Raw genomic sequence first — 14,359 nt, 5'->3', positions numbered from 1 at the left:
TATATATACAGGAGGAGTTGTACTGTGCAGTGTGTATATGCAGGACAGGAGTGGTACTGTGCAGTGTGTATATACAGGACAGGAGTGGTGCTGTGCAGTGTATATATACAGGACAGGAGGAGTGGTGCTGTGCAGTGTATATATACAGGACAGGAGTGGTACTGTGCAGTGTATATATACAGGACAGGAGGAGTGGTGCTGTGCAGTGTATGTATACAGGACAGGATGAGTGGTGCTGTGCAGTGTATATATACAGGACAGGAGTGGTACTGTGCAGTGTATATACAGGAGTGGTACTGTGCAGTGTATATATACAGGAGGAGTGGTACTGTGCAGTGTGTATATGCAGGACAGGAGTGGTACTGTGCAGTGTATATATACAGGAGTGGAACTGTGCAGTGTATATAGACAGGAGTGGTATTGTGCAGTGTGTATATATACAGGACAGGAGTGGTACTGTGCAGTGCATATATGCAGGACAGGAGTGGTACTGTGCAGTGTATATATACAGGACAGGAGTGGTACTGTGCAGTGCATATATGCAGGAGGAGTGGTACTGTGCAGTGTATATATACAGGACAGGAGTGGTACTGTGGAGTGTATATATACAGGACAGGAGTGGTGCTGTGCAGTGTATATATACATCACAGGAGGAGTGGTGCTGTGCAGTGTATATATACAGGACAGGAGTGGTACTGTGCAGTGCATATATAGGAGTGGTACTGTGCAGTGTATATATACAGGACAGGAGTGGTGCTGTGCAGGGTATATATACAGGACAGGAGGAGTGGTACTGTGCAGTGTATATATACAGGAAAGGAGGAGTGGTACTGTGCAGTGTATATATACAGGACAGGAGTGGTACTGTGCAGTTCATATATGCAGGAGTAGGGGTACTGTGCAGTGTATATATAGGAGTGGTACTGTGCAGTGTATATATACAGGACAGGAGTGGTACTGTGCAGTGTATACATACAGGAAAGGAGGAGTGATGTCGTGCAGTGTATATATACAGGATTGGTATTGCTCAGTGTTTATATACAGGAGTGGTACTGTGCAGTGCATATATACAGGACTGGAGTGGTACTGTGCAGTGTATATATACAGGAGTGGTACTGTGCAGTGTATATATACAGGATTGGTACTGTGCAGCGTATATACACAGGATAGGAGTAGTGGTACTGTGCAGTGTATATACATAGGAGTGGTACTGTGTGGTGAATATATACGGGACAGGAGGAGAGGTACTGTGCAGTGCATATATACAGGACAGGAGTGGTACTGTGCAGTGTGTATATATAGGAGTGGCGCTGTGCAGTGTATTGATAAAGGAGGAGTGGTACTGTGCAGTGTACATATGCAGGACAGGAGTGGTACTGTGCAGTGTATATATACAGGACAGGAGTGGTACTGTGCAGTTCATATATGCAGGAGTAGGGGTACTGTGCAGTGTATATATAGGAGTGGTACTGTGCAGTGTATATATACAGGACAGGAGTGGTACTGTGCAGTGTATATATACAGGAAAGGAGGAGTGATGTCGTGCAGTGTATATATACAGGATTGGTATTGCACAGTGTTTATATACAGGAGTGGTACTGTGCAGTGCATATATACAGGACTGGAGTGGTACTGTGCAGTGTATATATATACAGGAGTGGTACTGTGCAGTGTATATATACAGGATTGGTACTGTGCAGCGTATATACACAGGATAAGAGTAGTGGTACTGTGCAGTGTATATATATAGGAGTGGTACTGTGCGGTGAATATATACGGGACAGGAGGAGAGGTACTGTGCAGTGCATATATACAGGACAGGAGTGGTACTGTGCAGTGTGTATATATAGGAGTGGTACTGTGCAGTGTACATATGCAGGACAGGAGTGGTACTGTGCAGTGTATATATACAGGACAGGAGTGGTACTGTGCAGTGTATATATACAGGACAGGAGTGGTATTGTGCAGTGCATATATACAGGAGGATCGGTACTGTGCAGTGTATATATACAGGACAGGAGTGGTACTGTGCAGTGTATATATACAGGACAGCAGTGGTACTGTGCAGTGCATATATACAGGACAGGAGTGGTACTGTGCAGTGTATATATACAGGACAGGAGGAGTGGTACTGTGCAGTGTATATATACAGGACAGGAGGAGTGGTACTGTGCAGTATATATACAGGAGTGGTACTGTGCAGTGTATATATACAGGAGGAGTGGTACTGTGCAGTTTATATATACAGGACAGGAGGAGTGGTACTGTGCAGTGTATATATACAGGAGTGGTACTGTGCAGTGTATATATACAGGAGGAGTGGTACTGTGGAGTGTATATATACAGGACAGGAGTGGTGCTGTGCAGTGTATATATACATCACAGGAGGAGTGGTGCTGTGCAGTGTATATATGCAGGACAGGAGTGGTACTGTGCAGTGTATATATACAGGAGTGGGTTTGTGCAGTGTATATAGACAGGAGTGGTACTGTGCAGTGTATATATACAGGACATGAGTGGTACTATGCAGTGCATATATGCAGGACAGGAGGAGTGGTGCTGTGCAGTGTATATATACAGGACAGGAGTGGTACTGTGCAGTGTATATATACAGGACAGGAGAGGTACTGTGCAGTGTATATACAGGAGTGGTGCTGTGCAATGTATATATGCAGGAGTGGTACTGTGCAGTGTGTATATGCAGGACAGGAGTGGGACTGTGCAGTGTATATATACAGGAGTGGGACTGTGCAGTGTATATAGACAGGAGTGGTACTGTGCAGTGTATATAGACAGGGCATGAGTGGATCGTGCAGTGCATATATGCAGGACAGGAGGAGTGGTGCTGTGCAGTGTATATATACAGGACACGAGTGGTACTGTGCAGTGTATATATACAGGAGGAGGGGTACTGTGCAGTGTATATATAGGAGGAGTGGTGCTGTGCAGTGTATATATACAGGAGGAGTGGTACTGTGCAGTGTATATATACAGGACAGGAGTGGTACTGTGCAGTGTATATATACAGGAGTGGGACTGTGCAGTGTGTATAGACAGGAGGAGTGGTACTGTGCAGTGCATATATACAGGACAGGAGGAGTGGTACTGTGCAGTGTATATATACAGGAAAAGTGGTACTGTGCTGTGTGTATATGCAGGACAGGAGTGGTACTGTGCAGTGTGTATATACAGGACAGGAGTGGTGCTGTGCAGTGTATATATACAGGACAGGAGGAGTGGTGCTGTGCAGTGTATATATACAGGACAGGAGGAGTGGTGCTGTACAGTGTATATATACAGGACAGGAGGAGTGGTGCTGTGGAGTGTATATATACAGGACAGGAGTGGTACTGTGCAGTGTATATACAGGAGTGGTACTGTGCAGTGTATAAATACAGGAGTGTTACTGTGCAGTGTGTATATGCAGGACAGGAGTGGTACTGTGCAGTGTATATATACAGGAGTGGAACTGTGCAGTGTATATATACAGGAGTGGTACTGTGCAGTGTGTATATATACAGGACAGGAGTGGTACTGTGCAATGCATATATGCAGGACAGGAGTGGTACTGTGCATTGTATATATACAGGACAGGAGTGGTACTGTGCAGTGCATATATGCAGGAGGAGTGGTACTGTGCAGTGTGTATATATACAGGACACGAGTGGTACTGTGCAGTGTATATATACAGGACAGGAGGAGTGGTGCTGTGCAGTGTATATATACAGGAGTGGGACTGTGCCGTGTATATGGACAGGAGTGGTACTGTGCAGTGTGTATATATACAGGACAGGAGGAGTGATGTCGTGCAGTGTATATATACAGGATTGGTATTGCACAGTGTTTATATACAGGAGTGGTACTGTGCAGTGCATATATACAGGACTGGAGTGGTACTGTGCAGTGTATATATATACAGGAGTGGTACTGTGCAGTGTATATATACAGGATTGGTACTGTGCAGCGTATATACACAGGATAAGAGTAGTGGTACTGTGCAGTGTATATATATAGGAGTGGTACTGTGCGGTGAATATATACGGGACAGGAGGAGAGGTACTGTGCAGTGCATATATACAGGACAGGAGTGGTACTGTGCAGTGTGTATATATAGGAGTGGTACTGTGCAGTGTACATATGCAGGACAGGAGTGGTACTGTGCAGTGTATATATACAGGACAGGAGTGGTACTGTGCAGTGTATATATACAGGACAGGAGTGGTATTGTGCAGTGCATATATACAGGAGGATCGGTACTGTGCAGTGTATATATACAGGACAGGAGTGGTACTGTGCAGTGTATATATACAGGACAGCAGTGGTACTGTGCAGTGCATATATACAGGACAGGAGTGGTACTGTGCAGTGTATATATACAGGACAGGAGGAGTGGTACTGTGCAGTGTATATATACAGGACAGGAGGAGTGGTACTGTGCAGTATATATACAGGAGTGGTACTGTGCAGTGTATATATACAGGAGGAGTGGTACTGTGCAGTTTATATATACAGGACAGGAGGAGTGGTACTGTGCAGTGTATATATACAGGAGTGGTACTGTGCAGTGTATATATACAGGAGGAGTGGTACTGTGGAGTGTATATATACAGGACAGGAGTGGTGCTGTGCAGTGTATATATACATCACAGGAGGAGTGGTGCTGTGCAGTGTATATATGCAGGACAGGAGTGGTACTGTGCAGTGTATATATACAGGAGTGGGTTTGTGCAGTGTATATAGACAGGAGTGGTACTGTGCAGTGTATATATACAGGACATGAGTGGTACTATGCAGTGCATATATGCAGGACAGGAGGAGTGGTGCTGTGCAGTGTATATATACAGGACAGGAGTGGTACTGTGCAGTGTATATATACAGGACAGGAGAGGTACTGTGCAGTGTATATACAGGAGTGGTGCTGTGCAATGTATATATGCAGGAGTGGTACTGTGCAGTGTGTATATGCAGGACAGGAGTGGGACTGTGCAGTGTATATATACAGGAGTGGGACTGTGCAGTGTATATAGACAGGAGTGGTACTGTGCAGTGTATATAGACAGGGCATGAGTGGATCGTGCAGTGCATATATGCAGGACAGGAGGAGTGGTGCTGTGCAGTGTATATATACAGGACACGAGTGGTACTGTGCAGTGTATATATACAGGAGGAGGGGTACTGTGCAGTGTATATATAGGAGGAGTGGTGCTGTGCAGTGTATATATACAGGAGGAGTGGTACTGTGCAGTGTATATATACAGGACAGGAGTGGTACTGTGCAGTGTATATATACAGGAGTGGGACTGTGCAGTGTGTATAGACAGGAGGAGTGGTACTGTGCAGTGCATATATACAGGACAGGAGGAGTGGTACTGTGCAGTGTATATATACAGGAAAAGTGGTACTGTGCTGTGTGTATATGCAGGACAGGAGTGGTACTGTGCAGTGTGTATATACAGGACAGGAGTGGTGCTGTGCAGTGTATATATACAGGACAGGAGGAGTGGTGCTGTGCAGTGTATATATACAGGACAGGAGGAGTGGTGCTGTACAGTGTATATATACAGGACAGGAGGAGTGGTGCTGTGGAGTGTATATATACAGGACAGGAGTGGTACTGTGCAGTGTATATACAGGAGTGGTACTGTGCAGTGTATAAATACAGGAGTGTTACTGTGCAGTGTGTATATGCAGGACAGGAGTGGTACTGTGCAGTGTATATATACAGGAGTGGAACTGTGCAGTGTATATATACAGGAGTGGTACTGTGCAGTGTGTATATATACAGGACAGGAGTGGTACTGTGCAATGCATATATGCAGGACAGGAGTGGTACTGTGCATTGTATATATACAGGACAGGAGTGGTACTGTGCAGTGCATATATGCAGGAGGAGTGGTACTGTGCAGTGTGTATATATACAGGACACGAGTGGTACTGTGCAGTGTATATATACAGGACAGGAGGAGTGGTGCTGTGCAGTGTATATATACAGGAGTGGGACTGTGCCGTGTATATGGACAGGAGTGGTACTGTGCAGTGTGTATATATACAGGACAGGAGTGGTACTGTGCAGTGCATATATGCAGGACAGGAGTGGTACTGTGCAGTGTATATATAGGAGTGGTACTGTGCAGTGTATATATACAGGAAAGGAGGAGTGATGTCGTGCAGTGTATATATACAGGACTGGTACTGTGCAGTGTATATATACAGGACTGGAGTGGTACTGTGCAGTGTATATATAGGAGTGGTACTGTGCAGTGTATATATACAGGAAAGGAGGAGTGATGTCGTGCAGTGTATATATACAGGATTGGTACTGTGCAGTGCATATATACAGGACTGGAGTGGTACTGTGGAGTGTATGTATACAGGAGTGGTACTGTGCAGTGTATATATACAGGATTGGTACTGTGCAGCGTATATACACAGGACAGGAGTAGTGGTACTGTGCAGTGTATATATATAGGAGTGGTACTGTGCCGTGCATATATACGGGACAGGAGGAGAGGTACTGTGCAGTGCATATATACAGGACAGGAGTGGTACTGTGCAGTGTATATATACAGGAGTGGCGCTGTGCAGTGTATAGATAAAGGAGGAGTGGTACTGTGCAGTGTACATATGCAGGACAGGAGTGGTACTGTGCAGTGTACATATACAGGACAGGAGTGGTACTGTGCAGTGAATATATACAGGACAGGAGTGGTACTGTGCAGTGTATATATACAGGAAGAGTGGTACTGTGGAGTGTATATATACAAGACAGGAGTGGTGCTGTGCAGTGTATATATACATCACAGGAGGAGTGGTGCTGTGCAGTGTATATATGCAGGACAGGAGTGGTACTGTGCAGTGTATATAGACAGGAGTGGTACTGTGCAGTGTATATAGACAGGAGTGGTACTGTGCAGTGTATATAGACAGGAGTGGTACTGTGCAGTGTATATAGACAGGACATGAGTGGTACTGTGCAGTGCATATATGCAGGACAGGAGGAGTGGTGCTGTGCAGTGTATATATACAGGACAGGAGTGGTACTGTGCAGTGTATATACAGGAGTGGTGCTGTGCAATGTATATATGCAGGAGTGGTACTGTGCAGTGTGTATATCCAGGACAGGAGTGGGACTGTGCAGTGTATATATACAGGAGTGGGACTGTGCAGTGTATATAGACAGGAGTGGTACTGTGCAGTGTATATATACAGGGCATGAGTGGTACTGTGCAGTGCATATATGCAGGACAGGAGGAGTGGTGCTGTGCAGTGTATATATACAAGACACGAGTGGTACTGTGCAGTGTATATATACAGGAGGAGGGGTACTGTGCAGTGTATATATAGGAGGAGTGGTGCTGTGCAGTGTATATATACAGGAGGAGTGGTACTGTGCAATGTATATATACAGGACAGGAGTGGTACTGTGCAGTGTATATATACAGGAGTGGTACTGTGCAGTGTATATACAGGAGGAGTGGTACTGTGCAGTGTATATACAGGAGGAGTGGTACTGTGCAGTGCATATATACAGGACAGGAGGAGTGGTACTGTGCAGTGTATATATACAGGAGGAGTGGTACTGTGCTGTGTATATGCAGGACAGGAGTGGTACTGTGCAGTGTATATATACAGGAGGAGTGGTACTGTGCAGTGCATATATACAGGACAGGAGGAGTGGTACTTTGCAGTGTATATATACAGGAGGAGTGGTACTGTGCTGTGTGTATATGCAGGACAGGAGTGATACTGTGCAGTGTATATATACAGGAGTGGTACTGTGCAGTGCATATATACAGGACAGGAGGAGTGGTGCTGTGCAGTGTATATATACAGGACAGAAGTGGTACTGTGCAGTGTATATATACAGGACAGGAGGAGTGGTGCTGTGCAGTGTATGTATACAGGACAGGAGGAGTGGTGCTGTGGAGTGTATATATACAGGACAGGAGTGGTACTGTGCAGTGTATATACAGGAGTGGTACTGTGCAGTGTATATATACAGGAGGAGTGGTACTGTGCAGTGTGTATATGCAGGACAGGAGTGGTAATGTGCATTGTATATATACAGGAGTGGAACTGTGCAGTGTATATAGACAGGAGTGGTACTGTGCAGTGTGTATATATACAGGACAGGAGTGGTACTGTGCAGTGCATATATGCAGGAGTGGTACTGTGCAGTGTATATATACAGGACAGGAGTGGTACTGTGCAGGGTATATATACAGGACAGGAGGAGTGGTACTGTGCAGTGTATATATACAGGAAAGGAGGAGTGGTACTGTGCAGTGTATATATACAGGACAGGAGTGGTACTGTGCAGTGCATATATGCAGGAGGAGGGTTACTGTGCAGTGTATATATAGGAGTGGTACTGTGCAGTGTATATATACAGGACAGGAGGAGTGGTGCTGTGCAGTGTATATATACAGGACAGGAGGAGTGGTGCTGTGCAATGTATATATACAGGACAGGAGTGGTACTGTGCAGTGAATATATACAGGACAGGAGTGGTACTGTGCAGTGTATATATACAGGAAGAGTGGTACTGTGGAGTGTATATATACAAGACAGGAGTGGTGCTGTGCAGTGTATATATACATCACAGGAGGAGTGGTGCTGTGCAGTGTATATATGCAGGACAGGAGTGGTACTGTGCAGTGTATATAGACAGGAGTGGTACTGTGCAGTGTATATAGACAGGAGTGGTACTGTGCAGTGTATATAGACAGGAGTGGTACTGTGCAGTGTATATAGACAGGAGTGGTACTGTGCAGTGTATATAGACAGGACATGAGTGGTACTGTGCAGTGCATATATGCAGGACAGGAGGAGTGGTGCTGTGCAGTGTATATATACAGGACAGGAGTGGTACTGTGCAGTGTATATACAGGAGTGGTGCTGTGCAATGTATATATGCAGGAGTGGTACTGTGCAGTGTGTATATCCAGGACAGGAGTGGGACTGTGCAGTGTATATATACAGGAGTGGGACTGTGCAGTGTATATAGACAGGAGTGGTACTGTGCAGTGTATATATACAGGGCATGAGTGGTACTGTGCAGTGCATATATGCAGGACAGGAGGAGTGGTGCTGTGCAGTGTATATATACAAGACACGAGTGGTACTGTGCAGTGTATATATACAGGAGGAGGGGTACTGTGCAGTGTATATATAGGAGGAGTGGTGCTGTGCAGTGTATATATACAGGAGGAGTGGTACTGTGCAATGTATATATACAGGACAGGAGTGGTACTGTGCAGTGTATATATACAGGAGTGGTACTGTGCAGTGTATATACAGGAGGAGTGGTACTGTGCAGTGTATATACAGGAGGAGTGGTACTGTGCAGTGCATATATACAGGACAGGAGGAGTGGTACTGTGCAGTGTATATATACAGGAGGAGTGGTACTGTGCTGTGTATATGCAGGACAGGAGTGGTACTGTGCAGTGTATATATACAGGAGGAGTGGTACTGTGCAGTGCATATATACAGGACAGGAGGAGTGGTACTTTGCAGTGTATATATACAGGAGGAGTGGTACTGTGCTGTGTGTATATGCAGGACAGGAGTGATACTGTGCAGTGTATATATACAGGAGTGGTACTGTGCAGTGCATATATACAGGACAGGAGGAGTGGTGCTGTGCAGTGTATATATACAGGACAGAAGTGGTACTGTGCAGTGTATATATACAGGACAGGAGGAGTGGTGCTGTGCAGTGTATGTATACAGGACAGGAGGAGTGGTGCTGTGGAGTGTATATATACAGGACAGGAGTGGTACTGTGCAGTGTATATACAGGAGTGGTACTGTGCAGTGTATATATACAGGAGTGGTACTGTGCAGTGTGTATATGCAGGACAGGAGTGGTAATGTGCATTGTATATATACAGGAGTGGAACTGTGCAGTGTATATAGACAGGAGTGGTACTGTGCAGTGTGTATATATACAGGACAGGAGTGGTACTGTGCAGTGCATATATGCAGGAGGAGTGGTACTGTGCAGTGTATATATACAGGACAGGAGTGGTGCTGTGCAGGGTATATATACAGGACAGGAGGAGTGGTACTGTGCAGTGTATATATACAGGAAAGGAGGAGTGGTACTGTGCAGTGTATATATACAGGACAGGAGTGGTACTGTGCAGTGCATATATGCAGGAGGAGGGTTACTGTGCAGTGTATATATAGGAGTGGTACTGTGCAGTGTATATATACAGGACAGGAGGAGTGGTGCTGTGCAGTGTATATATACAGGACAGGAGGAGTGGTGCTGTGCAATGTATATATACAGGACAGGAGTGGTGCTGTGCAGTGCATATATACAGGACAGGAGGAGTGGTGCTGTGCAGTGTATATATACAGGACAGGAGTGGTACTGTGCAGTGTATATATACAGGAGGAGTGGTACTGTGCAGTGTGTATATGCAGGAGTGGTACTGTGCAGTGTATATATACAGGACAGGAGGAGTGGTGCTGTGCAGTGTATATATACAGGACAGGAGTGGTACTGTGCAGTGTATATACAGGAGTGGTACTGTGCAGAGTATATGTACAGGAGTGGTACTGTGCAGTGTGTATATGCAGGACAGGAGTGGTACTGTGCAGTGTATATATACAGGAGTGGGACTGTGCAGTGTATATAGACAGGAGTGGTACTGTGCAGTGTATATACATATACAGGAGTGGTACTGTGCAGTGTATATATACAGGAGTGGGACTGTGCAGTGTATATAGACAGGAGTGGTACTGTGCAGTGTATATAGACAGGACAGGAGTGGTACTGTGCAGTGTATATATACAGGACAGTAGTACTGTGCAGTGCATATATGCAGGAGGAGGGGTACTGTGCAGTGTATATATAGGAGTGGTGCTGTGCAGGGTATATATACAGGAGGGGTACTGTGCAGTGTATATATACAGGAGGAGTGATACTGTGCAGTGTATATATACAGGAGGAGGGGTACTGTGCAGTGTATATATACAGGAAGAGGGGTACTGTGCAGTGTATATATAGGAGGAGTGGTACTGTGCAGTATATACATATACAGGAGTGGTACTGTGCAGTGTATATATACAGGAGGAGTGGTACTGTGCAGTATATACATATACAGGAGTGGTACTGTGCAGTGTATATATATACAGGATGAGTGGTACTGTGCAGTATCTGTATCCAACATTCTGCCCCAGCTCACAGCCTGCCCCCATGTCCAGCATTCTGCCTCAGTCTCCAGCATTCTGCCCCAGCTTCGAGCATTCTGCCCCAGCTTCGAGCATTCTGCCCCATGTCCAGAATTCTGCCCCAGCGTCCAGCATTCTTCTGCCCCATGTCCAGCATTCTGCCACCAGCGTCCAGCATTCTGTCCCCAGCGTCCAGCATTCTGCCCCCAGTGTCCAGCATTATGCCCCATGCTCCCTGGATAGCCGCTCTCAAAAAAAAAAAAAAAATAAAATAAATTCTTCTTACCTTGTTATCTGGCTGTGCTCCAGTGGCGAGGCTCCCTCCCTCTCCCAGTCCCACGTGGCACACTGACTGAATGAGGAAGTGGAGGAGCAGAGCAGTGTGTGACGTCAGGTGAGGGCGGAGCTGTGGCTGGACCATTGTGCAGGGGGGGATTTCGGCGCTGGCTGGACCATGGTGCGGGGGGGGGGGGGCCCTGCCCGAGGGGCCCGGCAGGCGCTGAGTCTGAATTTAAAATATAGCTGCAGAAGCCTGTATAAAATGTAGGGGGGCCCCAGCGCGGATCGGGCTGCCAGCATGGTCGGGCCCCCCTAATCACCGGGCCCCATACACATGTAAGGCCTGTCATGCCCTGATGGCGGCCCTGGTTTCAGGATGCTTGACAGTTGGCATGAGACAAGACTGGTGGTAGCGCTCACCTGGTCTTCTCCGAATAAGCCGTTTTCCAGATGTCCCAAACAATCGAAAAGGGGATTCATCAGAGAAAATGACTTTACCCCAGTCCTCAGCAGTCCACTCCCTGTACCTCTTGCAGAATATCAGTCTGTCCATGATGTTTTTTCTGGAGAGAAGTGGCTTCTTTGCTGTCCTCCTTGAGACCAGGCATTGCTCCAAGAGTCTCCGCCTCACAGCGTGTGCAGAAGCACTCACACCTGCCTGCTGCCATTCCTGAGCAAGCTCTGCACTGCTGGTAGTCCGATCCCACAGCTGAAGCACTTTTAAGAGACGGTCCTGGCGCTTGCTGGTCTTTCTTGGGCGCCCTGGAGCCTTTTTGGCAACAAGGGAACCTCTCTCCTTGAAGTTCTTGATGATGCGATAGATTGTTGACTGAGGTGCATTCTTTCTAGCTGCGATACTCTTCCCCGTTAGGCCATTTTTGTGCAGTGCAATGATGACTGCACGTGTTTCTTTAGAGATAACCATGGTTAACAGAAGAGAAACAATGATGCCAAGCACCAGCCTCCTTTTAAAGTGTCCAGTGGTGTCATTCTTACTTAATCATGACAGATTGATCTCCAGCCCTGTCCTCATCAACACCCACACCTGTGTTAATGGAGCAATCACTGAAACGATGTTAGCTGGTCCTTTTAAGGCAGGGCTGCAATGATGTTGAAATGTATTTTGGGGGATAAAGTTAATTTTCTAGGCAAATATTGACTTTGCAAGTAATTGCTGTTAAGCTGATCACTCTTTATAACATTCTGGAGTATATGCAAATTGCCATTAGAAAAAATGAAGCAGTAGACTTTGTAAAAATTATTATTTGTGTCATTCTCAAAATTTTTAGCCATGGCTGTACAGACCAAAGTTTGGACACACCTTCTCATTCAAAGAGTTTGCTTTATTTTCATGACTATGAAAATTGTAGATTCACTCTGAAGGCATCAAAGCTATGAATTAACACATGTGGAATTATATAATTAACAAAAAAGTGTGAAACAACTGAAAATGTGTCTTATATTCTAGGTTCTTCAAAGTAGCCACCTTTTGCTTTGATTACTGCTTTGCACACTCTTGGCATTCTATTGATGAGCTTCAAGAGGTAGTCACTGGAAATGGACTTCCAACAGTCTTGAAGGAGTTCCCAGAGATGCTTAGCACTTGTTGGCCCTTTGGCCTTCACTCTGCGGTCCAGCTCACCCCAAACCATCTCGATTGGGTTCAGGTCTGGTGACTGTGGAGGCCAGGTCATCTGGCGTAGCACCCGATCACTCTCCTTCTTGGTCAAATAGCCCTTACACAGCCTGGAGGTGTGTTTGAGGTCATTGTCCTGTTGAAAAATAAATGATGGTCCAGCTAAACACAAACCGGATGGAATAGCATGCCGCTGCAAGATGCTGTGGTGGCCATGCTGGTTCAGTATGCCTTCAATTTTGAATAAATCCCCAACAGTGTCACCAGTAAAGCACCCCCACACCATCACACCTCCTCCTCCATGCTTCACGGTGGGAACCAGGTATGTAGAGTCCATCCGTTCACCTTTTCTGCGTCGCACAAAGACAAGGTGGTTGGAACCAAAGATCTCAAATTTGGACTCATCAGACCAAAGCACAGATTTCCACTGGTCTAATGTCCATTCCTTGAGTTCTTTAGCCCAAACAAGTCTCTTCTGCTTGTTGCCTGTCCTTAGCAGTGGTTTCCTAGCAGCTATTTTACCATGAAGGCCTGCTGCACAAAGTCTCCTCTTAGCAGTTGTTGTAGAGATGTGTCTGCTGCTAGAACTCTGTGTGGCATTGACCTGGTCTCTGATCTGAGCTGCTGTTAACCTGCGATTTCTGAGGCTGGTGACTCGGATGAACTTATCCTCCGCAGCAGAGGTGACTCTTGGTCTTCCTTTCCTGGAGCGGTCCTCATGTGAGCCAGTTTCTTTGTAGCGCTTGATGGTTTTTGCCACTGCACGTGGTGACACTTTCAAAGTTTTCCCAATTTTTCGGACTGACTGACCTTCATTTCTTAAAGTAATAATGGCCACTCGTTTTTCTTTACTCAGCTGCTTTTTTCTTGCCATAATACAAATTCTAATAGTCTATTCAGTAGGACTATCAGCTGTGTATCCACCAGACTTCTGCACAACTGATGGTCCCAACCCCATTTATAAGGCAAGAAATCCCACTTATTAAACCATAGTCATGAAAATAAAGAATACGCTTTGATTGAGGTGTGTCCAAACCTTTGGTCTGTAGTGTGTGTGTGTGTGTATGTGTGTATATATATATATATATATATATATACACACATACACACACATACACACACTATGACTTATCTCGGCTAAGACAAAGCCTAGATCCTCAGGCCACATCCACATCATGGGCGTAGCCAGGATCAAACCTGGGGGGGGCAGAACCTCATACTGCACACCCCTACACTTGAAAATAAAGCCTGCACCTTGAG

The sequence above is a fragment of the Dendrobates tinctorius genome, unplaced genomic scaffold (assembly GCF_039654945.1).
Source record: "Dendrobates tinctorius isolate UK_male_01 unplaced genomic scaffold, ASM3965494v1 ptg000233l, whole genome shotgun sequence".
In the NCBI taxonomy this organism is placed as follows: Eukaryota; Metazoa; Chordata; class Amphibia; order Anura; family Dendrobatidae; genus Dendrobates; species Dendrobates tinctorius.
This window is presented reverse-complemented; position numbering follows the sequence as displayed.